A 27728-nucleotide genomic window follows, 5' to 3' on the forward strand; every position below is an offset into this window, starting at 1 on the left:
AGAATGCACAGTATTAACAATAGGTCGCATTATTTACTTCCATACAGCAACAATATGCATGTATAGACGATAAACAACAGAATATGTTCACTAACAAAATATGACACAAAACCATGTGAATAATGAAATTACATTGTGGTTCTCACTGTAGCCACTATATGAAAAATACAATAATGTGGGCAGGGATATCCCAAGTGGTAACTTTACCACCAAACAATGTTCAAGGATTAAACTATAAAGGTCGATAAATTACATAAATATAGAAATATACCATTTACCATGAAAATTTGGCCACGTCTGGTGTATTTGTAGAAAATAGAACTCAGAGTATTAGAGTAGTTGAAGCTTTATTTGATCCTGTAACAATTATGGGATTGGGTCCCACAGGGCAGTACTGTGAGACCTCTATTTTCTGATATATATATAAACAATATGAATAATGAACTGAAAAACGGATGAAGCTCTTTGTAATAACTAAGGATTAAGGCCACGGCCGCTTCCTTCCCACTCCTAGCCCTTTCCTGTCCCATCGTCGCCGTAAGACCTATCTGTGTCGGTGCGACGTAAAACAACTAGCAAAAAAATGTAATAACTAAGTTTCAGGATTGTGCGTAACTGCAAAAAGACCTTGACAATATTGTAAGATGGACATCGGGCAATGCTATATTGGTAAATGGGGTGAAAAGTCAGGTTCTGTGCTTCACAAATAGAAAGAGTCCTCTCTAATTTAATTATTATGTTGATGGGGTGAAAGTTCTTCATGGGGATCTCTATAAGTACCTAGTTTTCTTATTAAGGGTATATTTTCATTGTGGTAATCACATAAACATATCAGAAATAAAATTTGCAGGTCTCTAAATATGATTATGAGGTTATTTAGGGGTTGTAAAGGAGAGGGCACATAAATCTGCAGCAAAACCACAATGAGAGTATGAGACCATCACCAGTATTACTTGATTAGAGAATAGGAAATACTCCACAGGAATAGCTCCATTTCTTGTGGTTGATTTCTAACAAAAGAGTTGTGTTACAGAGATGTTGCAAGGATTCAGCTGGGAAGACTTGGAGAAAGGAGATAAGCTCTTCAATTAAGCAGTATATTCTGAGATGTCATTGGAGAGATGGCTTGGAATGACATTAGTTGATGAATACATTTAAGTCATGTTGTTGAAGTATAGGAAAGGTCACAACATGAAGATAAGTTGGAATTCATGGGGACTAATTTTGGCAAATGTTCACTTATAGGAAGATGATTTAGTGATTGAAATAATTTACCGTGAGAGTTTTTTCATAAATTTCCACAATCTTTTTCTACATAAACAACCAACATCCCTAAATGCTGTTGTTTGATTGTTTCATCGATTGATTTATTCATTGATTGGGACATTGACTGATTTATGTATTCTGGTCTTAATGTGATGTACAGAGAGGGACGATGGATATTTCTATGCTTGTGATATAAACATTGTCCTCTTGTTGGAAAAGTGGTGGCAATAATGTGGGATTATTTGATATTACAGTGAAGTGTTTCGGAAGGAATATATATAGGAACATGGAAATGAACGAAGAAGTAACAAGTCAAGTCATGTTTAGAAAAATGGGAACAGTGGAATGTGAATATAGGACATAATAGCTAGTCATTGTGGTATTAGGATCAATAGAAAGAGAAACATAAGCAAGTTGTGGTATTGGGTTATGATTTGTAGAGTGTTTATTATTATTTATTTTCCTTAAATTGTACATGTACACATACACAGAAGTGCCTCCACCCATACATGTATGTGTACATATACTCTGCCGAATATTCACAAATATGTAGATAATTTTAAATTTACATATTTACAAATGTTCCTCCTGTTCTGTGCTACCATGTCTACTGCTATCCAACAGTGTTTTCCTTTTCATGTTCTTATCTATCTTATCAGTTGTTTGAAAAGCAGTGGCGAAAGGGCTTGGGTTAAAACGCAGCAGGTCATTATGCAAGTTAGGTCCCCAAAACAGTAAAAATAAAATAAATAAATGCAATGTAAATTTTAATCTAATAGAAATTGTGTACTTTATTTGAAGTAGCTGCACAAGTTGTATACGTATTGATTATGTTTGTAACACAGAAGATATTATGAGTAAAATTTTGTAAATTATATACATTTATTAAGGACGAGCTGTGTGCTTAATATAAAAAAATAGCATATATTGTATAATATTGTATTTACAAAATTGTTTCCTTCTCTATTCTTTTAAAATTTAGTGCTTGATAATAATGTATTTTTGTGTACCATTTGCCAACAAGGTAGACACCTCACTTGCATTTAAAGTGATTTTGATTTGATTGTTCCTTTCAATTATATAATTTTTAAATGGGATGTAAATTAATTATACTCTTATTGTGCCACTATGAAATTTATTATCTCAGCTGTTTCTTGTTTAGGACTATATATTTTTCTCATCTTTATTCTACTTTTCTTATTTCTTACTTATAGCCTTCTGAATATACTAAGGAGGAAATATTCATAGAAGAACATACTGATGATCAGCTCTTGGCGTACATCAAAGAAGAAACAAAGTACGTACACTACAAATTCTATACAATATGGAATATGTTGTACCTATTCACAGCTGTGTTCAGTAGTGTTTGGTTTATTTCCAAAAACTGGCCGTTTTCATCAGTTTAATCCTTTCTTTACAAGATTACATTTAAACACTAATATCTTCAAATTCCACCTGTTAAAATTATCTAAAATATTCAGGTTATTTAAGATCATAATTAATGTTCCGTCATGTAGATTTATTGAATGTATATCTACAAAAAAATCCTTGGTAAAGCTTGATATTTTTGAAGTGTATTTGTTTACAATACCTTTAAACAACCACGAAAAATGTGTTCTTTTTTCACTTTCTCTGCATCATTTGTTCATCACATTCTTATCATCTGAAATGCCTTCTGAAACTATTGCTTCCAGATATTCTGTGTAAGTTTTTTTTACGTTCATACCAACAGCGACACACAGAAAAAGCGATGTTTGTAGATTATGAATTACATCTACAAATTCAAAATTGTTAAGTTTTATGTACATTTTAAACAACAATTACTTCAAACTAACATAATCAGTTTCATTAATCAATATAATTATGGCTGAGTTCAATAATGTGGTCACTCAGAGAATGTCATTTTAAAATTATTTGGTTAGATTCCTTTTTTCTGGTAATTTCTGTTCTCTTGTGTGTTAAGTCAGATTCCTCCATTTGTGGACGCCAAAGCAGATAATGTGTTGTAGAAATGAAACGTTGAGATCATTAATGCTACATCTTTGATATCATAGTTTGCATATAAAACTTATGCATTGTTGCAGGTGTAAAAAAAAATGTGGTATTGAATTCATGTTCATTCCAGTGATGTGGTCACACTTGCTGATTCATTTTAGTGTTCATTGTCAGTCAGGTGGTTCTAGTGTGTTGATTGAAAACATGCCTACACAATGAGTATAATCTAATAAGATAGACTGGTACAAGTGGAGTTTTAAATTTGTGCAGGTTGCTTAAAAAATTCAGAATTCTTTAAATAAGTGAATTTATTATTTCGTAAAAGTAGATAAATAGGCTGTACATTATTGCTTCACGTCCGTAGATTTAACCTTCAAGTGCCCTACACGTGACCCCCCGGGTGGTGCTAAGAAAGCAATAACTGTTTCTTCTGGACCTATCTTCTAAATATCTCCCAGCAATGACTAAAGTATTTCATGGAAATAGCTGTTCTCAGAGCTACCAGACGAGAAGGATTGGACCTTTCATCTGTGTCTTCCAGCTTAACATAGATGTGACTACCTATCCAAAGTTATCCTGGATAATAGTATAGATGTTGTGTCTATACAGGAAACCCATACAGCCAATGAAGAAGAGTTTCGGAAAAGGGGCCGCATTAATGGTTACACAGCTCTTGGTGCAACATATCACAGTGCACATGGTATAGCTACTTATGTTCGTAATAATATCCAAGATGCCTCACTGCTCTTTCAAAACGAAGACGAAGACATCCATTGTGTTGCTGTGCGAGTGGCAGATGTTACTATTTTTAACATTTATAAACCCCCAAACGCAAAGTGGCCAAGTACCATTCTACCTACTGCTCAACACCCTGCACTTTATATAGGCGACTTCAACAGCCATCACGAACTATGGAAGTACTCGAATAACAGTGAATGTGGAACGAAACTCGTAGAATGGACAGAAATAAACAATCTCCATCTGATTTTTGACCCAAAAGATCTTGGTAGTTTCCAATCAGCTGCATGGAATAGGGATTCCAATCTTGACCTGTGTTTTGTTAGCTGCAATGAGGGAGGACAGTCCTTACATACCAGTCGTAAAGTGTTAATACATTTTCTCCACAGTCAACATGGCCCCATTGTAGTGGACATTGGCATGAAAATTCCTGTTGTACGGTCAATACCACATGCTCGAAGGAACTTCAGAAAAGCAAATTCGTCAACATTCACCACTGAACTGGATAAATGTGTTAGGTGGATTGCTCCCAAGCACAATTACAAGCGTTTCGTAGATGCAGTTATGATGGCGGCTAAGAAGAGTATGCCATAGAAAAGAATACATCCCTGGTTGGAATGTAGAGTCTGATGCACTCTATAACGAATATCGGCATACTGGTGATGAAGACATAGCTGATGAACTTCTTTCCACCATGGATACTACCCGGAGAGAACGGTGGATTGAGACAGTGGAGAATATCGACCTAACTCATTCCAGTTGATGATCTTGGGGGCACCGCAGAAAACTTGGAGGAAGGACACCTTTGGTGAAGCAACAGCCTGGACTTACTCCGGATGAAGTAGCATCTCACATCGTCACAACTTCCCAAACTCCATCAGATAAGAAACATACCAAATACATACGGCGCCAGCTCCAAACTCTGGAATCAAGAACACCACGCACATCAAGGTATTCACAACCGCTTACGGTGCAAGACATCAATGCTGCTCTCAAAGACGTTAAACCAAGTTCAGCTCCAGATTTTGACGACATTCATCCAGAATTTCGCATTCATTTAGGGAAGAATGCAAGAAGTTGGCTGTTAAGGTTTTTTACCGACCTTCTACAGAACAGACAACTCCCGGCAGAATTCAAACGAACGAAAGTGATTTCCATCTTGAAACCAGGTAAGCCTGCCAATGACCCAAGCAGTTATAGACCAGTTGCCCTTCTTTTTGAGATGCTATTCCACAACAGAATCAGCGCAACTATTTTTCAGCGTATTACAGTTGATCAAGCTGGATTCAGGCCAAATCGCAGCTGCTGCGATCAAGTGCTTTCACTGACATTCCACATGGAAGCAGGTTTCCAGAAACAACTCAAGACCTCAGCTGTATTCATTGATCTTACAGCAGCATTTGACGCAGTCTGGAGGGAAGGATTAATTTACAAGCTTCTCCGAATTGCACCCCGTAGGACCATCGTGCAGGTTATAAGCAATATGCTCAATGACAGAAGATTTCGAGTGTGTATGGGAAGTAGTATGAGTAGAGAAAGGAAACTCAAAAATGGATTACCTCAAGGATCGGTACTGTCTCCCCTACTGTTCAATTTGTATATCTCCGATCTCCCAGAAACATCATCGCAAACATTTTGTTATGCTGATATCATAACACTAGCCACTCAAAATCGATACCTTAGTGTGGCAGAAGAAGTGCTACAAAGAGACCTGATTTCACTTGAAACGTACTTCAAGAAATGGCAACTGTGTCCTAACTCTAACAAAACAGAAGTGTCGTGTTTTCACCTGAATAATCGCCAAGCTGGCATTAAACTTCACATACGTTTTTGTCACCAAGAACTTCGGCATAGCAGCTATCCCAAATATTTGTGGATTACACTTGATCGCACACTATCTTACAAACAACATCTTATGAATCTGTCAAAAAAGCTCAAAACACGTAATATTATCTTTCAGAAATTGTATGGCTCAAGTTGGGGTTCATCAGCAAAGACTTTATGATCTGCTTTGGGACTGGTATTCTCGTGTGGTGAGTACTGTGCACCAGTTTGGCTGGATAGCCCATATACAAGACTAATTGGTACTCAACTGAATGTTAGCTTGCGGTTAATATCTGGTACTGTCCAGTCCACAACCCTTTATTGGCTCCCAATTCTGTCAGGTATAATGCCACCTGTTTTAGAAAGATGAAATGCTCCCATCCGAGAGTTCAAGAAGATAGAAATGAAGCCTCAACTGCCTGTTTTGGATGATATTCCTGTTCTCAAGGTAACGAGGTTGGGGTCACGACATCCATCTTTGCATGATGCTGTCGCATTGGCTGATGGGAATTTTCACCCTTTAGAAGAATGGAGAAGTCGCTGGAAAGTTGCCATAGACAGTTCCTTACACAACATCTTTTCTGGTGAACATCATCTACCGCGTAAGATTTGGACCACTCTGAATTGGGTGAGAACAAATCATGGACGACGCAGGGATGCCCTTTATAAGTGGAAATATATCTCATCACTAGAGTGCGACTGTGGTGCATCTCGACAGATGATCCCCATATTGTAAGTGAATGTACACGACGTTCCTACACAGGTAGCCCGAGTGACTTTTTGGAACCAACAGAGGAAGCCATACAGAGGATCACTCAACTGGACATTCTGCTATAAAACATGTTTCTTGTCTGTGTATATTTGTAAATACTATATATTTGTATCTAACTTGTTGCCCTATGCTAATAATAATAATAATAATAATAATAATAATTGTTACCGTGTTTTAGCGGTAGTTAGAGGTGAAGGAAGGTGCGGGGTGGTGAACAGGTCTCAAGCTACTAAAGTAAAATTAATTTAAAATTTAACAAGGTTATATTTTCTTTTCAAGATTAAGTAATAACAAATAGAACAGGTACTTAGTAGCCGAACACAATTTGAAATGTACAATTACAGAGATTACAGAATTTGGGCTCCGAGAGCCAAACACACGATTCTTGAGCTAGAAGCCCAACCTTACGATGTACAAAATTCAACAAAAGGGGCAGAAGACCCCAATCATGCCCTGGAGCACTAGCTCCTCTTTACACAGAAAAAGCCTCCTCGAGGCATACAAAAGTCAAATTCCAAAAGAGCAATCTGCTCTCAAAGTTTAAGCCAATCACAGGCCACACCAAACTCCACCTTCAAGCTGTCCTCTAAGGACATATACACAGGGGTAAAATACCCAACCTACTGAGGTCTATTAAATGAGAAGAAGGTTGATTACATGACCTCTAAAATAACAATTTGAGAGGAGGCGAACTTGCACTCCTAATACACTTTGTTTAAGACCTACTTGGCACTAGGCCGTTAATACAAGGGCTAATCCCATACTAAAGAGGTGACTTAAAAAGAAACAATTTACATTACGTCAAGGAAGAATAGGTTGTGAAAACTAAGTTCACCTCAAAACAATATGAGTGGGAGCTCGAGAGGGTTAGCAGTCTCTATCCCAAAATGTAGCTGTAAAAGAGAATAGATGAAAAGAGTAGTTACATTTTAGGAAAAGGTTACATGGTGGAAACGCTTCGAACCCGCCCCAAGGGTAAAACTGCCGACCTAGCAAGAAAAGAAGTTATTAAGAGGCCATTACCTGGTGTTGAACAGCTGGTGAAGAAAGAGGCGCTTCCCGCCCCCTGCTATGTACTTTACACACGAAAGGATGGAACAGAAGTGGCCCAGAGACCCAAAAATCAGCAGTTTAAATACTCTCGCGGAAGGTTCTAGGCGTTTTAGGGAAGAGAACACCCGCCCACAATCACTTTATTGGCTAGGGTACAGCAACATATCCAAGTTGGGGGAAGATACATCGGATTGGACAGAAATTAATTAAAGAAATTCGTGATTGGCTAAATACAAAACAAGGGGAAAGAGAGGGGTATACAGCCAACTTAAACAATAACAGAAATTTTTTTTTTTTTGCAAAGAACAAACTTTCGAAATTAAATTTTCTCCAAAAAAGTTCTTTCACTTCACACTAGGGTGCACCGTTGTTGATCTTCGGTAGTGTCCTCTAGAAGAGAAAGTTCACACTTCTTACTACAAGCAAAACAAAAGTACGTCGAAAATGACACAGTTCAAAAACTCAAAAATTTCCACGTAGTGACATCTTCTGAGAAACTTGAAAATCAATATCGTAGATAAAGTTCAGACTTCCTCCAGCAGAGGAGTTTTCACTGGCGCACATTTTAAATTAGCGGCGTGGAGGTGTACCGCCCGGTACAGACCTCCCCCCCCCAAAAGTTCCTCCAAGGGGTAACACAGAAGGACATAAATTTTTGTTTGAAAATAAGGTCCAAGTTTTGATGTTGATATTGAGATTAATTGCAGAAGTGTTTATAAAATTTTCTTAATTTGTTTTGATTCAGTTTCAAAATTTTGTTGTTGCAGGTGAAGTAAAGTCTTTATGTTTGTAGAAGTTGAATTCTGAAGATAAACTTTTAATACATAAAAGTGAAGAAAAATTTTGCAATGTCCACCAAATATTGCTGTTGAATTCCCAAGTGTAGTCATTGGTTATAGTAACTGTCCATGTAGTTGATGTTGATTAAGTTGGATGGCCAGACCGGCCGTTGCAGCTTGCGTCCAAAAGGAGGCCGCTCGGACCCCACAAGTACCCTGAGATACCGCTCGCCCGCACTATGAGGGGAGCAGTGGTGTAGAAGCACGCCGCGCCCGCGGTGAACATATACAGGCTGCGGGCAAGTAGCAGGTCGTGCGCCGCACATCAGCCTTGGCCGGGAGGAGAGCTCCGGCTCGCCGTGCACATGTCGTCCTCGCTGGGGTCGAGGGGGCCCTCCCTCTAGCCCAGTCGCGGCTCGGCGCCGCGCAGCTGCGGGGGCACTGAAACATTAAAACTAGGCGGCAGAATTGTTGGACCATCATCTTTTTTTTTTGAGGGCACAGGCTTGGTGGAGAGGTTGAGGGGTCAGCGGCGTGCAGATATCCATGGCATTTAATATAATCAAGCCACAGTGTGTATAGCAGGAGACGGGAGCGTGGTAATGGCCGTGGTAAGGACAGAATGGCAGTTTAACGGTGCGGGGAAGTTTTACAAAAAACTTACATATGAAACAAAATATTATAGAAGGGGCAGAATGCCTTAAAAGTGAAACTCAAAAAAAATATAACCTTCATATTCCTTTCAAAATAATATGAGGCAAGTTAGCACAAAAATTATATAGGTTTCACCTGCGACAAGTGAACCCTAAATATCCTCTCGGTGGCTGGATTGCTTAATAACAACGTAACCGGCGTAAGGATATCGAGAATGACACACGGCCCATGGAATCTGGGGGCAAGCTTGCCCGCGGGAACAAAATTCTTGACCATTACTTGGTCACCTACCTTCAAAGGGGTGGGTCTCCGTCCACGATCATACCTTTCCCTAACCTTTTCATGAGATACTTTAAGATTGGCTTTAGCCTTTTTCCAAAGATCTTTAATATTATCCGGATCTATTGTCTCGGGTAGAATGTCACTCAGAGACCAGAGGTTCGAGAGCGGCGTGTTGGGAACGAACTTAAACATCAAAGAGGCTGGAGTAAACTTGTGAGATTCATGAACCGCCGAATTCAAAGCGAAAGCTATCCAATGCAGGGACGTGTCCCACCTGGAATGATCTTCATGATGATAGGCAATAAGCGCGGACCTGAGATTACGATTAACCCGTTCAGCCAGAGATGGTTGAGGGTAATAAGCAGAAGTAGTTACGTGAGAGATGGACAAGTCAAAACAGAATTTACGAAAAAGATTTGATGTAAACGCCTTAGCATTATCAGACACAATATATTGGCACGGACCAAAAGAAGCAAAAATAGAATTTAGGCAAGTAATGGTGGACTGAGCGGTAGCCAGCTTAGTCGGAAATAACCAAGAAAATCTGGTAAAACCATCTACACACACAAAGATGAACTTGTTGGCATTACCCTTTGACTGGGGGAAGGGTCCTACATAATCAATATACAGGTGTTCCATGGGGCGCGACGCTTGATGGGAAGACAAAAGACCCACCTTGGTGGACATGGTTGGTTTACTAATCAAACAGGATTTACAAGCCTTCACTAGTTCACGGATTTCACCGTCCATACCTTTCCAGATGAACATTTCACGAATCTTTTCACGGGTTTTAAAGATTCCAAGGTGCCCCCGTAATGGGGTCTCATGATAGTATTTGAAGATCATAGGCACAAGAACAGCGGGAACGACAACCTTCATCATCTTATCATGCCTCGATGGGCAACATAAAACACCATTCCTCAGAACATAAGGGACAACATGTTCCCCAGAAGAAAGGGTTTCCATTATCGGAGCCAGCGTCGGATCTTCACGTTGGTATTTCTCGATATCCCTAAAGAGCATGGGAGCATCTGTTAAGATGGCATTAACCTCAGATAGTATGGACTCGGAAGGTGATGAACTGTCGACCAGTTCATGGGTCTCGACGTCGTTGGAAAACATACGGCTGAGTCCATCAGCAACAACATTTTCGGTACCTCTGATATGCCTAAAATCAAACTGGAAGGCAGAAATACGGATAGCCCAACGGGCTATACGACCAGTACGACGCGGTCTACCTAAGACCCAGCTTAAGGCTTGATTATCTGTCTCCAGGTCGAATTTGACATGTCCAGATAGAGACGGAACTTCTCTAAGGCAAATAAGACTGCCAACCCTTCGAGCTCATAGACAGAATACTTGGCTTCTTGAGCCGATAAAGTCCTAGATGCATAGGCGATGGGTCGCCTCCCTAGTTCAGTCTCTTGAAGAAGGACTGCAGCTACTGCTGACGACGACGCGTCGGTTTGGACGATGAATTTCTTCGAGAAATCAGGCATAGCAAGTACTGGGGCATTACAGAGAGCTAATTTAAGATCTTCAAAAGTGGCTTGTTGAGAAGGTCCCCACTCGAATTTGATGCCTTTCCTACGAAGAAGGTTCAAGGGCGCCGCTCTATTAGCGAAGTTAGGAATGAACTGCCTGAAGAAATTCACCATACCAATGAACCTGGCGATACCTTTAATGTCCTTGGGAGGTTTAAAATCACGGATGGCCTGTGTTCTAGAATGATCGACTGCTACACCATCAGGTGACACAATATGCCCTAGGAAAGACATAGAGGGTTTAGCAAAGGCAACCTTGGACAACTTGACAGTTAACCCAGCCTTACGAAGGCGATCGAGAACTTCTCGCAGATGATCTAGATGTTCTTCAAAAGTCTCCGAAAATACGACGATATCATCCAAGTAGTGGTACAAGTACTCAAATTTGATGTCGGAGAAGACCCTATCTAGCAGCCTAGTGAGTACAGCTGCTCCCGTGGGGAGCCCGAAAGGCACGCGGTTGTATTCGTATAAATTCCAGTCTGTGGCAAACGCTGTAAGATGTTTAGACTCTTCGGCAAGGGAAATTTGATTATAGGCCTGATTCAAGTCCAAGATAGTAAAGAACTTGGCCTTACGAAACCATGAAAAACAAGAATGAAGGTCAGGAAGGGGCACGGATTGTAACACCACCTTCCGATTGAGAGCCCTGTAATCAATGACAGGCCTGAAGCCCCCTTGGGGTTTCGGGACTAGAAAAATAGGCGAAGAATACGCTGACTTAGAGGGCCTAATAATACCGTCCTTCAACATCTGATCGATGATTTCTTTCAGAGCCTTCATTTTAGGTGGAGATAGCCTATAAGGTGGAAAACGGACAGGAATCGAATCCGTGACCTCAATTTTGTATTCAATAAGGTCAGTAACACCAAGAGTATCAGAGAACACCTCTGGAAACGACTGACACAATTTGCGAATACTATCAGCCTGCTCCTCAGGTAGATGTCTAAGGTCTAACAACATCTCATCCTGGGTAGGCGAAATAGAAGAACATGATGCAGAATTACACTTTAATAGTGGGATTTTACAATTAGAGGCAAATTTGAAAGTGCAAGACCTACTCTGAAGATCGAGCACAAGACCAGTGTGAGAAATAAAGTCCGCTCCCAATATAATGGTGCAAGACAAGTGCTTGGCCACAAACAATTTAAATTTCCATGTAAATTTAAAAATACGAATTTTGACATATAAGGAACCGAGAATTTCTAATGGAGAGGAATTAGCCGAAATGTATTGGATCGCAGACAAACAATAGTTAGGAAGCTTATAAACAGATTTCAATTTTGAATACCAATCAGCCGAAATAATCGAACAGACACTGCCTGAATCTAATAGAGCTGTTATAGGCTCATTATTTAACTCAATCTTAAGAAAAGGAATGGGTGCGGGGGAATCCGCCGCAATCCTAAGACACTCTTTGGGGCATTCAAAAGATGAATTTGAAAATTGCTCATTCCCTGAATTTACAACCTGTTTACCAGGGGCTGAGTCTCGGGAAGATGGATTAGTCGACTCAGCCGAAGTAACTAGTCACTTTTTATTATAGGCATAGGTGGAATTTTCACCAGAAGTTGAGGAGGAGGGGGTGCTATTCGAATTTGGGCAATTCTTGGCGATATGTGAGAAAGCCCCACATTTAAAACAGCCTTGTGATAAACCAGCTCCATTCCTTGTCCCACTTGACTTGATCAGTGGACACTTATTGCGCAGATGGTCAGGCGACCCACAAGCATAACATTTACGAGGGGTGAGTGATCGGCGAGGTGGAGGCCGAGTATTACTAAAGGAAGGCGGGGGTTCTTTCGCGACACGCAAAGAATCGGCGTATCTAACTCCTTCCGCTGAGACGGCCAATGCTTCAAGTTCCGAGAAAGTTTGCGGGCACGCCGCGAAACACAAATATGACCTGTAGGGTGGTGAGATCCCTTCCACAATAGCTTGTACAATCTGATCCTCAGGGAAGTGAAGAGCAAACACCCTAGTATAAAACTTAATATCTTGGATGAAGTCTGCCAAGTTTTCATCCAAGCGCTGTACCCGATAATAGTACTTCTGAATAAGGGAGGACCTGGCCCTAGCCGGGATTAAGTTAGCTAGCAAGTGGGCATGGAAATTCTCAATAGATGATTGCTCGGCAATGGCTCTTACGATTTTATCTGAGAGAATACCAATAGCATACGGATAGATAATTTGCAAAATTTGACATGGAGAAAGAGAAAACACAAGGGCATGATCCTGAAATTCAACTAGAAATCTTAGAAATGAAATTACGTCACTGGTGGTATTAACGGAAAACTTAGAGATACCTCTGAGCAACATTGCCAATGGATGAGGCAAGCTGCTAAACCCGTGTGACATAGTAGGTAAAGGTTTCAATGGCAAGGAAGTTAATTCAGAACGTACATTATTCAATGAGTTACGGTGTTCAGACACGTTGTCTAATGGGGCAGAGATAGTTTGAGCAGCGACGGTTACCCTATTGACTTCTCCCTTAGGAGGCTCTTCCTCGCTACCTGCATTCATCGTGGCGGGTTGATCAGTTTTGGGAGGTACTTCCCCAGTTAACAATTGAGTGACCTTACTAGACAATTCGGAAATATTTTCAAGCAGCGTACTAGCTTCCTTCCTCTGAACGTCATTCAGTTTTAGAGACAATAGATCGTTAACTCTATTCGAAAAATGAAATAGTCTGGCTTGCACGCGCTTTGATTAGGAGACGGATCATTTTCATCAAAAAAACTAACTACCGATGCTAGCCCAGTAATATTCTCGACGATCGTGGAAAGAGAGTCATCAATTTCTTTCTCTCCCAAGGTGGGAATGGAAATGGGCAAATCAAGGGACTCTCTAATCTTATTTGTGTCTACTGCAACCGTGCCTCCAGATTGCACATTTCTGATAGTTAACTCATATATCAACTCCTCTTTGCGCAAATAGTTAAGGTGGAGAACATCGCGAGGGCCGGGCATGATGACAGAACAATGTTGAAACAAGAAAGATCAAAAATTCCAGCAACTGGGAAAATTGTTAGAGTTCGGATCACAGCAATGTTTAGCCGTCAAAAGGGGCTAAATTGAGACCCATTCAACCACGCTCTGCTACCACTTGTTACCGTGTTTAAGCGGTAGTTAGAGGTGAAAGAAGGTGCGGGGTGGTGAACAGGTCTCAAGCTACTAAAGTAAAATTAATTTAAAATTTAACAAGGTTATATTTTCTTTTCAAGATTAAGTAATAACAAATAGAACAGGTACTTAGTAGCTGAACACAATTTGAAATGTACAATTACAGAGATTACAGAATTTGGGCTCCGAGAGCCAAACACACGATTCTTGAGCTAGAAGCCCAACCTTACGATATACAAAATTCAACAAAAGAGGCAGAAGACCCCAATCATGCCCTGGAGCACTAGCTCCTCTTTACACAGAAAAAGCCTCCTCGAGGCATACAAAAGTCAAATTCCAAAAGAGCAATCTGCTCTCAAAGTTTAAGCCAATCACAGGCCACACCAAACTCCACCTTCAAGCTGTCCTCTAAGGACATATACACAGGGGTAAAATACCCAACCTACTGAGGTCTATTAAATGAGAAGAAGGTTGATTACATGACCTCTAAAATAACAATTTGAGAGGAGGCGAACTTGCACTCCTAATACACTTTGTTTAAGACCTACATGGCACTAGGCCGTTAATACAAGGGCTAATCCCATACTAAAGAGGTGACTTAAAAAGAAACAATTTACATTACGTCAAGGAAGAATAGGTTGTGGAAACTAAGTTCACCTCAAAACAATATGAGTGGGAGCTCGAGAGGGTTAGCACTCTCTATCCCAATATGTAGCTTTAAAAGAGAATAGATGAAAAGAGTAGTTACATTTTAGGAAAAGGTTACATGGTGGAAACGCTTCGAACCCGCCCCGAGGGTTAAACTGCCGACCTAGCAAGAAAAGAAGTTATTAAGAGGCCATTACCTGGTGTTGAACAGCTGGTGAAGAAAGAGGCGCTTCCCGCCCCCTGCTATGTACTTTACACACGAAAGGATGGAACAGAAGTGGCCCAGAGACCCAAAAATCAGCAGTTTAAATACTCTCGCGGAAGGTTCTAGGCGTTTTAGGGAAGAGAACACCCGCCCACAATCACTTTATTGGCTAGGGTACAGCAACATATCCAAGTTGGGGGAAGATACATCGGATTGGACAGAAATTAATTAAAGAAATTCGTGATTGGCTAAATACAAAACAAGGGGAAAGAGAGGGGTATACAGCCAACTTAAACAATAACAGAATTTTTTTTTTTTTGCAAAGAACAAACTTTCGAAATTAAATTTTCTCCAAAAAAGTTCTTTCACTTCACACTAGGGTGCACCGTTGTTGATCTTCGGTAGTGTCCTCTAGAAGAGAAAGTTCACACTTCTTACTACAAGCAAAACAAAAGTACGTCGAAAATGACACAGTTCAAAAACTCAAAAATTTCCACGTAGTGACATCTTCTGAGAAACTTGAAAATCAATATCGTAGATAAAGTTCAGACTTCCTCCAGCAGAGGAGTTTTCACTGGCGCACATTTTAAATTAGCGGCGTGGAGGTGTACCGCCCGGTACAATAATAATAATAATAATAATAATAATAATAATAATAATAATAATAATAATAATAGGTAAATAACGTAGTGATATAATATTCTTTCAAAATTGTAATTATTGTCACTGACCTTACAAAGTACCACAAGTGTATGTCCTGTTTTAAAACATTTAATGCAGTAGTGTTTTTGAACTGTAATTGTGACATTGCTAATTAATTTCTTGCTGTCACACCTTTGTTGGTTACTGTGTGAAATGATCTTTGATAATCCGTGGGAAATGATTGTATAGTCTCGGATTGGTGCTCTTAACCAAGCCCTTGTATCAGCAGGTCATGCGATGGCTAGTCATAGCCTAAGGTTTGACTTCAAACCAGATTTGTGATGGAAACTATGAATTCTGAATGGTTTATTTGATTTTGTGAGTGGTTAGAGTCTTCTCGGCTCTCATGTGATGCACTGACTTGTTCCTACTGTACTTTCACAACTAGTGGCAAGAAATATTCATGTTGGTCCTCAGAACTACCAAGTACCAGCTCACACTCTCTGTTTCTTTGTAATTCATGTGTAACAGGACACAATAGGCTACGTTTTTTTTGTTATTGGCTTTACGTCGCACCGACACAGATAGTTCTTATGGCGACGATGGGATAGGAAAGGCTTAGGAGTTGGAAGGAGGCGGCCGTGGCCTTAATTAAGGTACAGCCCCAGCATTTGCCTGGTGTGAAAATGGGAAACCACGGAAAACCATTTTCAGGGCTGCCGATAGTGGGATTCGAACCTACTATCTCCCGGATGCAAGCTCACAGCCGCGCGCCTCTACGCGCACGGCCAACTCGCCCGGTATAGGCTACGTTAGAGAACAATCTTGTATTATGACCACCAGTAAAAATGTTGCTTATGAATCCTTTTCACACACAAAATCATATTTCTATTTTTGATGGAGTCTAAATTAGCTTTCTATTTTCTAAACATATTTTGTGCAGAGACCAGCAAAGCGACATGCATTTTATGTGTCTTCTTTTTTCTTGGCATATATGTCAGAGGTCAGTCCATTGTCTACGTAGCTTAGTCCATTTTACATCATAGATTTTAGATGCTTCTGAAGGATTCAGTCGACCGGATCTTATCTGCTACTTCCCACTTTGTTTTAGATCTCACCTCAGGCGCTATTGTTTCCTCACTCTCATTTCAGCAGTCTACAAATATCATGCCGCAACTTAAATGACTTCCTTTAAAATATCTAAACTATTTGCCATGCCAGTTGGGTATTGAATTACATAAGAAAAGATTTTGAGATTCATAAAATTTCCTAAGTGCTGACTTGTGGAAATACACGTATTTCTGAGATTACCAATTAGTGATGAGATTACCTTCCATTTGTGGAGAGACACATCGTCCTGAGCTAAATAGTGATGAGGCTTACTTCCGTTTGTGTAGAGACACATGGTCCTGAACTAACCACTTAGTTATGTGGCTTCCTTCCTGCTTTAGAGCGTTGAGTGTCACATGGCCCTGAGCTGACCACTTTGTGCCACTCCTCCATGGTCTTCATATTTATAGGCGTGATCGGAGTGAAAATAACAAACTGATTAATATGATCGTCTGCTGTCTATGACGTATGTAAGCAGAAATATGAATTGCAAAATTCTATTCAGGCTAGAATACACTGACGGACTCCCCTCTTGTAGGTACTCGTAGAATTTCACCGGATATTCAAACTGTCCTTCCCATTTAACACAGATATACCCATTTTTTTAATTTTTTGAGTTATAAGTTTTTCTTCACAGTGCATTTATAGGAGTCACTTAAACACGAAATCCAGAAGCGTTCAGACATTCAAACACTATTTTGTGAAAATAAGTTTTTATAGATATCGGACATAGGCATTAGGGGAGAAAATTTGAACATTCAATAAACTAATTTGAATATTAGGATGTGTGAAATATCCATTGCATTCCATTTTTGTAACAGAATATTCATCAGTCTGCATCTGGTGGCAGGGTCCGGTGTTGTGGTTCATTGACTCAAGTTAGTTCGGTCTCGGGCCATGTCTGCATGTAGTCTTCCAACTTTCAGGCTGTTGTGCACTTTATCAGTCTATGCTGTCTGGTTCGTCCCTAGCGCCTCTTTTCACCGACTTTCTGTGTAATACTTAGACTTACCCAATGTATCGTCCTGTACACGCAACACATGACCAAACCAGCGCACACGCCTTTCCCCAATTTTCTTCTGGATTGCTGCAATGCCAAAACGTTTTCTAATAACATCATTTGAAATGTGATCTAGCCTAATTATGCCAGCCTTCCACCTAAGCAACTTTGTATCCATGATGCTTAGTTGGCTTTCTACCTCTAGAGCTGGTCAGCATTCGTTGCCGTAGAAAACGACAGGATGGATATCGATAGGACAGATATCAGTTCGGTAGAACTCAGTTTAGAGATGGCCCTTCGTCCAAAGTTCGGAAGGGCGCCTGTTGTCATTCTCCACTTCAGTCAGGCTTTGTATATCCTTAAGTTGACTTCATCAGTAAGTTGGCCATAATCATAGATTGTGGAGCCAATATACTTAAATATCCCTATATCTTCAATGTCAACATGCATGGTTCTAACTTCTCGACGATGTAATGCAATGTATTCCGTCTTTTTCTTGTTGGGGCGCGGGGCTTATTGCGCTAGTCGATTGTTCCAGTCTTTTGTTTGACACTGCAGGTCTAGCTCATTCTCTTCAGCCAAATGATATCATTTGCTTAGAGAAGTGTCCATGGTATTGGACTGCGCAGGTTTGTGGTAATTATGTCCATCACAAGAATAAGCTGCAGTGGTGATAAGCCGGGGCCTTGATGGACTCCTACAGTTATGCGGAAGTCATCAGACGCTCCTGCGGCAGCTTGAACACAACTCATTTGTTCTTTGTAGAGCAATTATACCCTCTCAGCAAGGTGCTCTGTAATGCCATGTACTTGTAGGGCTGACTGATTAGGTCATGAAGTACCCGATGGAAGGGCTTCTAAGGGTCCAGAAATTGGTGATGAAGCCTCTTATTCTTTTCACAGTGTTTCTCAAGTAATAGTCCGGCAGCATGGGTTTCTCCTATTGCGCCACAATTTTACACAAATCCAGCTTGGCTTGTTGTATGTTTGTCTAAATCGCTAATCCTTTTGTCGAAGATTTGTTCTAAGTCTCTCATTGCGAGGCTCAGAAGTATGTTCGGGCCGTGACTAGAAAAATTGGCAGGGCTTCCCTTATTTCTGAATTGATAATCCGCCGCTAGTCTGTTTGTTTTTGACCTTCTTTGATGATATGGTTGAAAAGCTTGCTTTAGCCACACTGCTGCATCCCCCCATTGAGAGAAACAAAACTCTGCTGGAAGATAATCGGGGCAGATGGCTTTCCCTGGTTTCACTTCCTTCAGCATAGTCTGGACTTTAGTGACGTCATTTTCCTACATTGGACCTTCAACAGCGGAGGTGATTACGATTGGTAGATACGGAAATTCCATGATTGAAATGTTGTCAAAATAGTTCCACCAGTGTACTCGCGCTTCCCGCCTCTCCAGTAGCAAATCGTCTGTTTCCTCATTGATGCCGTAAAAACGTTGGACTTCTGACGTTTTGCGATGGCTCGATTGGACTAGCCATTAAAAATTCCGCTCGAATTCGCGCATGTCATGTTTCACATATAGACCTGCCTACCGGTTTGATTTTGTTACGGCAAATACCTCCTTCATTTTACGAGTGGCTACCTTGTAGGCATTCCAACGAGCAAGAAACTCGTGGTACAGCTGCTTCTTCAACCGTACTGCATATTTAACATCTTCATTCCTTGGCCATATATCATGTTTAATCCTTCGTTGTCGTCGCCCTGACTTAATTGTTCCAGGAATAGAGCGAAAGGCGTCTTTCAGTTTAGTCCGGCTCACTTCAACTATGGTGATTTGTGACTCTGTAACTTTTGCAACGACGTTAGTCTCCTTCTTCAGGGGCAACCATTTGATCCCAATTTGTCTATTTCCTGTGAAGTATTGGGCTCTTGGTGACTTAATCCACAGCTTAGAAGACTGGTCGTTGTTGCATCGCAAGGATTTAATAAGGGACAACTGTTATCTCTAGAACATCTTCGAGATTTCACCCTCTCACAAAGATGTAGTCAATGCGAATTGGATGGGAGCCACTGTAGTACAGAGTAGATGAATATCACTCTTTTTGAACCGTGTGTTTGCGGTGATCAGTTTCTGCATAATCGCGAATTTGTTGGGCATCGTCGTTCTTTTCTTCATATCCATAAACGCCATGGAATATTTGTTCTTCTTTCCTCGGTCTGACACGTCCATTCAGATCAGCGGCAGCGATAAGATAGTCAGCGGTCTTCTTGTCAGTCGGTGCCCAGAACGCATCTTTGGTTTCCATGCGCACGTCAGTTTGTGGAGCGTTGCGCTGAATAATTGGAATTTCCTTCTCTCCCCAATGCGGACGAGTTACATCAAGCGATTGTCAAACTTTTGCACCTCGGAAACTGAACAGTCAAATTTAGCTGATATGACAATGTCAACACCATGAGCTGTTCTTCGGTTTCTGTTGTACACCAGTTAGTAACCACACCTCTTTTCACATGACTTTTCTCCATTCCATCTTTATTTCCGCACCTCTCAGATGCCTACAAGCCTTCTCTCAAGTGCAGTGGCGTATTCGCTTCTTCACCCAGGCATAATTCAATGATGGGATACAAAATGGGGGTACTAGCATGGTTAGCCGTCACAGCCCGTGCGACGGTAACCCTAGCATAGTTTTCATGCTGACTGGGCACTGCCAATGCGCGTCCCTTCCAGGGGCTGCACTAACCTTGGCTCCGATACCATGAGACATATTTCTGTAATGATGTAACGGCATTATTTTACGGCCGGCTTGTCTTGAAGCATTTAGGTGCTCATGACGGAAGGTAGTAACGCAGCTGCGGACACGGAGAACAGATGCCTTTTGCAGCCACTCCTCTAGGGAAGAAACGGTACCCTCTTTTCTGCATTAACTTCCAGAAATTTAGTGTACCTCTTCCGCCATCTGGTCCCTAGTGAACGTCTCCATCTCCGCCAAAGTTGCCATTAAAGACTTTGTACATGTTTGGTACGCGAGAGCTTTTATATATTGCTCAAGTTCATCGGCAGGCCAGCGGGGAACCCGTATCCGTCACCTGGGAAGCGCCACGTGTTACAGCAATATAGCTGGTTGGTGTAGAATATTTATCAATGCAAAATGAAACATTATTTTACTGAAAACTAATTGTGAACCTGATAAATTACTTGTCACAGGAATCAAGTATTCACGTAAAGAAGAAGGGTTACAGACTTTTGCACCTTTGCTTGGTGTGATATGCCACAGAACGCATGACATACCATCCAGTGTCGTATTTTCTGCCCCCTGTTGTCTAGTGGTGTCAACATCAATGTCTTGTTTGATGATCAAGGGATTTAGTCTGTCATATCTGGAATCAATGCCCCCCTTTCATTTGTCCACTTATTTTCTCCAAAGAGTGCACTAACAATGCATGATCGAGCCTCCCATTACTTTGCTTGTGAGCCAGTCATGCATTCGACTGGGCCATGTGAATTCAGTTCATACAGCATGAATTGGAAAGTACCAGTCCATATTACGATATATTTTAGCCTGCGTGATCGATTTTCCCATGTGGCAGTTGTAAGCGGATCTCACCTTTAACCAAGAAATTTGCATTTCCCGCCCTTCTTCCGTGGAATATGTAGAACTACTCTGTGGTGGGGAGACAGGCTCAGAATTGGATGCTATCCAAATATGTTATGAAACCACTAAAAATAATCACGTTGCCCGTGATCTTTTGAAATAAATAGAATAATATTCCTTCTTTTACATAGCAGCAATATCCACTACGGTGCAATTCAACGTCTTGCCATCTCGAATTTTGGCTCATGCCTTGATTTTCATGCTCCTTCTATCCGTATTGTTAAAGTAATACTTCTAAGAATATTCAAGGGCATGACAGGTTGCGTTTGGTTTCAAAACTAGGATATTAGTACATTGTAATAAAACGCTGCCACCAATGCCATATTCTGTGTTGCCTTCATACTGTCTTTAACAGCAGTGTCTTGAGGAGAAAAGACAGTATCAATGCTAGCGAGAGAGCCGTCGTATACTTGTTATATTTCAGCTTTGCCAGGATTCCATCAGGATTAGTGGCTACCGTGTTAAATACAGGAATTAAGACGTAGACTGATGTAGTACATGGTAGTAAGTATGAACGTCCTTGTATAAACCTACCGTCCTATATATAGGTTGGCTATGTTTGATTGCACATCAAAGATACATATTTCGGAAAAGCGACACTGTGACATAATAAAATGCTATAGTGATATAACAATGTACAAATACAATATGTATATTTGTGTGACAAAATAACATTCATAAAAGATTAGCCGTGTTTCAACAGATCTTGCTGAATGTCGGCAAACGTTCTCAACTTTATTAATATCTACAGCACAGAGATTCTCTCAAACAACCTCAAGAACAAGGTCCTTTACAAAAACTATTACTTCCCTGCAACAAAGCGCAGATTGCTTCAACAAGATCAAAACTCCAAAGCATATGCCGTTCCTTATGTAGGAGAACAGACTACGGATTTCGATAGAATAATATGTGCTGGATTAAGGAGCTAGTATGAGTATTTACCCTTTTAGGCTGGACCACTTCTCATCCTTTCTTCAAATGAGGTTGTCTATTAACTCGTACATTTCTAAACCGTGACAAGTTTCTTGTGCCTGATATCGTGATTAAGAAAAGACGCAATATATTCTCGTAACAAGTGAGAGCTTTTGAAATTTAACCTCAGATGATGTTTACTCTCAGGAATGTAATGTTTATGAGTAACGAGCTCTCTGCACTGGATATCAGTGATTGGAATGTCCAGTAGCAAATCCCCTGTGTGAGAGTTGTAGTGGATTTGGCTGTTGAACTATTGGTCACATGGTTTTAATTTGTCACTGTAGATGGAGACCCGAGGTGAGCTATAGAGATCATCAACCTCCGGACGGCGGATCATCTAGTTTTAGGTGTAGTGTGTGCAGTGAAGTCCTGGCTAGGAAGTTGGACCTCTTGCAACATCTGAAGAGACACAAGGAAGATCGACCCTTCAAGTGCGATCACTGCGGAAAGGTGTTATGTAGCCGAAGCAGCTTGTCGAAACACCTCAGGATCCACCTACGCCAAGTGTGCGGATTTTCTGATAATTGCTTTACAAAGAGGAAAATGCTGACTGGGGACACGCGATTGCATAAAGGTGGAATTATAAACGGTTGCTCAGTATCTCGTAAAAATTTCAGGAAAACGCCGGACGTTATGCGGTCTCACACGGGCGAGAACCGATACAACTGCAACGTCTGTGGAAAATCCTTCCGCTGGAAAAAACTAGCAGGTCACATGGGTTTTCACACAGGCAACAAGCCTAACTCTTACACTCTATGTTGCAAATCATTTGTCAAGAAAAGCAGTTTATCTTATCACAAGCTTACTCAAACAGGAGAGAAGCCAAACAGTTGCAATGTCTGTGGCGAAACATTCATACAGAAAAGTACTCTAACTGGTCAAATGCGGATCCATACAGGCGAGAAGCCGTACAGGTGCAATGTCTGTGGCATATCATTCACAATTAAAAGCAGTCTGACCGTTCATATGTGTACCCATACAGGCGAGAAGGTATACAGCTGCAATGTCTGTGGCAAATCATTCAGAATGAAAGGCAATCTGACCGATCATATGCGGACCCATACAGGCGAGAAGCCTTACAGTTGCAATGTCTGTGACAAATCATTCGCAACGAAAGGCAATCTGACCGATCATAGGCGGACCCATACAGGCGAGAAGCCTTACAGCTGCAATGTCTGTGACAAATCATTCGCAAGGAAATGCAGTCTGACCGATCATATGCGGACCCATACAGGAGAGAAGCCTTACAGTTGCAATGTCTGTGACAAATCATTCGCAACGAAAGGCAATCTGACCGATCATAGGCGGACCCATACAGGCGAGAAGCCTTACAGCTGCAATGTCTGTGACAAATCATTCGCAACGAAAGGCAGTCTAACCATTCATACGCGGACCCATACAGGCGAGAAGCCTTACATTTGTAATATCTGTGACAAATCATTCGCAACGAAACGCACTGTGACCGATCATGGACATACCCATGCAGGCGAGAAGCCATACAGTGGCAATGTCTGTGGCAAATCATTCATAAAGAGTGGTAAACTAACGGAACACATGCGGACCCATACAGGCGAGAAGCCTTTCAGTTGCAATGTCTGTGGCAAATCATTCATGCAGAGAGTAAGGCTAACCGAACATATGCCGAACCATACAGGCGAGAAGCCTTTTATCTGCAATGTCTGTGGCAAATCATTCACAAGGAAAGGCAATCTGACCGATCATAGGCGGACCCATACAGGCGAGAAGCCTTTCATCTGCAATGTCTGTGGCAAATCATTCACAAGGAAAGGCAATCTGACCGATCATAGGCGGACCCATACAGGCGAGAAGCCTTACAGCTGCAATGTCTGTGACAAATCATTCGCAACGAAAGGCAGTCTAACCATTCATACGCGGACTCATACAGGCGAGAAGCCTTACATTTGTAATATCTGTAACAAATCATTCGCAACGAAACGCACTGTGACCGATCATGGGCATACCCATACAGGCGAGAAGCCTTATAGTTGCAATGTCTGTGGCAAATCATTCATGCAGAGAGTAAGGCTAACCGAACATATGCCGAACCATACAGGCGAGAAGCCTTTCATTTGCAATGTCTGTGGCAAATCATTCACAAGGAAAGGTAGCCTGACCGATCATATGCGGACCCATACAGGCGATTAGCCATACATCTGCAATGTCTGTGGAAAATCATTCATACAGAAAGGCATTCTAACGGAACATATGCGGACCCATACAGACGAGTCATAAAGAGAGGCAAACTAATCGAACATACGCGGACCCATACAGGCGAGAAGTCTTACATTTGCAATGTCTGTGGCAAATCATTCACAAGGAAAGGCAGTCTGACCGATCATATGCGGACCCACACAAGCGAGAAGTCTTACAGGTGCAATGTCTGTGGCAAATCATCCACAAGGAAAGGCAGTCTGATCGATCATATGCTGACCCATACAGGCGGGAAGCCTAAAAGCTGCAATGTCTGTGGCAAATCATTCATAAAGAGAGGCAATTTTACCGAACATATGCGGAGTCATACAGGCGAGACTTAAAGAGAAGCAAACTAACCGATCAGATGCGGACGCATACAGGCGTGAAGCCTTACAGCTGCAATGTCTGTGCAAATCATTCACTAGGAAAGGCATTCTGACCGATCATATGCGGACCCATACAGGCGAGAAACCAAACAGTTGCAATGTCTGTGGCAAATCATTCACAAAGAAAGGCAGTCCGACCTAACTATTCATATGCGGACACACACAGAAGAGAAACCATACTGTTACATAGTTTATTCCACTGAAGCACAACCTGTAGGATTCCAGCAAGATATAGCAGATATCCTGGATTCAGGAGGTCAGTTGGACTGTATCGCGACTGACCTGTCTAAGGCATTTGATAGGGTAGATCATGGGAGACTACTGGCAAAAATGAGTGCAATTGGACTAGATAAAAGAGTGACTGAATGGGTGGTTCTGTTTTTAGAATATAGAACTCGGAGAATTATAGTAGGTGAAGCTTTATTTGGCCCTGTAAAAATTAAGAGGGGAATTCCTCAAGGCAGTATTATTGGACCTTTATGTTTTCTTATATATATCAATGATATGTGTAAAGAAGTGGAATCAGAGATAAGGCTTCTCGCAGATGATGTTATTCTGTACAGAGTAATAAATAAGTTACAAGATTGTGAGCAACTGCAAAATGATCTCGATAATGTTGTCGGGTTGTTGCATTTTCAGATTAAAGTTCGCAAATGAGCTGTTTTCATTCAGTAATGGCTACTATACCCCACCCATATCCAATCCCTCCTTCAACGATAACGCCCCTTCCTCCCCAACATCAATAACCGAACCACCGCCGTCTCAATCTATATATGTAGGATTGAGACGGCAGTGAACCGTACTGCCGAACCTTACCCCCACCACTACCACGTGAAAGGGTTTGACAGCGGCATAGGTCCTTCCGAGGGTCCGGCTCAGACTGAATACTTTTGCCCTCCACTCGCGTGGGCGCGCTGTTGTACATCAGGTCACTCACCTAAGCCCACGTGACGAATACGGCAGCTCCTATTGGTGGAAACATCTCCCGATTGCTATTGGTCGATTTGAGTTTGACAACTTGGACCACGTGGGACGACCACGTTTTTGACGTTTGTGACATTTTGCTTTACTTTGATTTGTATGCGTATATCTGTTATCTTCGTTTGCGTGTTTGAAGAAAAAGTACAAGATATTTGAGGTAAGCATCCTTACTGGTCTTGTTTTACTAATCTCCTGAGGCCAGAACATGAAAACATAACACACGAAGGCAAATGAATTTCGGATAATTTGAAACATAAATGCGGCCAGTATTCGGAAGATAGGTTCGAACGCCACTATCGGCAGCCCGGAAAATGGTTTTCTGTGGTTTCCCTTTTTCACACCAGGCAAATGCTGGCTGGGGCTGTACCTTAATTAAGGCCACGGCTGCTTCCTTCCCATTCCTAGGCCTTTCCTGTCCCATCATCGTCATAAGACCTATCTGTGTCGGTGCAATGTAAAGCAACTAGCCTTATCATAGTTGTCCCCCTGTGGGTAGGGGCAGTAGAATAACAGCCGCAGCATCCTCTGCCTGCTGTAAGAGACGACTAGAAGGGGTCCCATGTGGGCTCTGTACTTAGGAGCTTGGGTAGGCGACCACGGAGCCTTTAATTGAATTTTGGCACTGCTTCCGCTTACTTGTGCCAGGCTCCCCACTTTCATCTATCCTATCTGATCTACCTCGATCACGACCTGTTCTTTTCTGCTCCCGATTGTATTATGTATGGAGGCCTAGGGAGTCTTATTTTGGTCCTTCTTAGCTGATACCATCATTTTTCCTAGTGTCATCCCCCTTCCATTTCTTCTCTCCGATTACTAATATATATAGGGGATGGTTGCCTAGTTGTACTTTCTCTTAAAACAATGAACTAGATTTTAGGCCCTTTTAATCAACATTCATCATCATCTTAAGCAACGAGATTTGTGGTGAGGGCAAGATATTTGGTGGCCATGACATATACTAGGAACTGTCCCATCATTCGCCTTACTGCAGGCGAAAGGAAAAACCAATCTCAGGACAGCCGGTGGTAGGGGAACAGCCCGTTTCTGTGTCCCAAATGCAGAGGTGTAGAAACACGGTGGAACCATAGCCACCCCTCCTCTGCTTGGTTGGCCAGTTGGAGTGCATGCTGTCAGACCACAGATCAGCCTACTCTGCAACCACCAACATAGATTTCTGCCTTCGATATACAGTAGGTACAAATGGCACTGTCTGAAGTGAGTTTCCACTGTCTTCAACTGGCATTTCGTCTAGGTCACAGCAAAGTCCCTTGCACACCGTAATGTTGTGGAAGTAGCAGCATATTGTTCATAATACTGTACTAAATTAGCAAGCAATTCCTTGGACATAGCTCTTAATAGGTGGAGCTATGTTGCAACTTGGCATGGGAATGTTTTGTGCTGGATCAGCTGCCATATTATTGTATGTAGATCCTGATGCTACATATTTCTGCAAATTTATTAGAACTCCTCTCCTGCGGATGGACTGAAAGGAAGCATTACTTGTACCTCCTGCATGTTGTAAGAGCGAGCAATCACAGAATCAGTAGTCTCTCTCTTGTCTTTTAAACCCTCAAATATATTCATGATTCCATCCTTTTCCATGTAGCAGAATTTTTTTTATATATCCTACTGCCACATAAAATAGAACATTTTTATTGTAAATAGTGTAGATCAATGAATACAAGGGATGCATACAATTTTGTAGCTTGACATTGTTTATCATCTAAATGCAGATGACTGATTGAATGATATGTTGTGTTTTGGTGCAGTATGTAGGAACAGAGTCTGTGCTATCATGTCTTGGTTTCTTCAAACACTACTCTGCCAGAGATTTGCCATCCTCTAGTAGACGCAAAAGAAGTACAAATCTCAATATTTTTCAGTGTGTGGCCCAAGGTGCCTCTTTTGACAGACTGAAAGATGTATCATATAGTAAGTT

The 27728-nt window shown here is 41.4% G+C and overlaps 1 long non-coding RNA gene across 1 annotated transcript in view; it reads left to right on the plus strand.

Annotated features, from left to right (window-relative positions):
- Positions 1–2513: 2513 nt before the first annotated feature.
- LOC137503070 (uncharacterized) overlaps positions 2514–27728 on the plus strand; it is a 51508-nt gene continuing 26293 nt past the window's right edge. Inside the window, exon 1 of the long non-coding RNA XR_011019034.1 lies at positions 2514–2563. This is a non-coding gene — a long non-coding RNA (uncharacterized lncRNA). The remainder of the gene's footprint in view (positions 2564–27728) is intronic.

This window comes from Anabrus simplex, chromosome X (assembly GCF_040414725.1).
Source record: "Anabrus simplex isolate iqAnaSimp1 chromosome X, ASM4041472v1, whole genome shotgun sequence".
Lineage (NCBI taxonomy): Eukaryota > Metazoa > Arthropoda > Insecta > Orthoptera > Tettigoniidae > Anabrus > Anabrus simplex.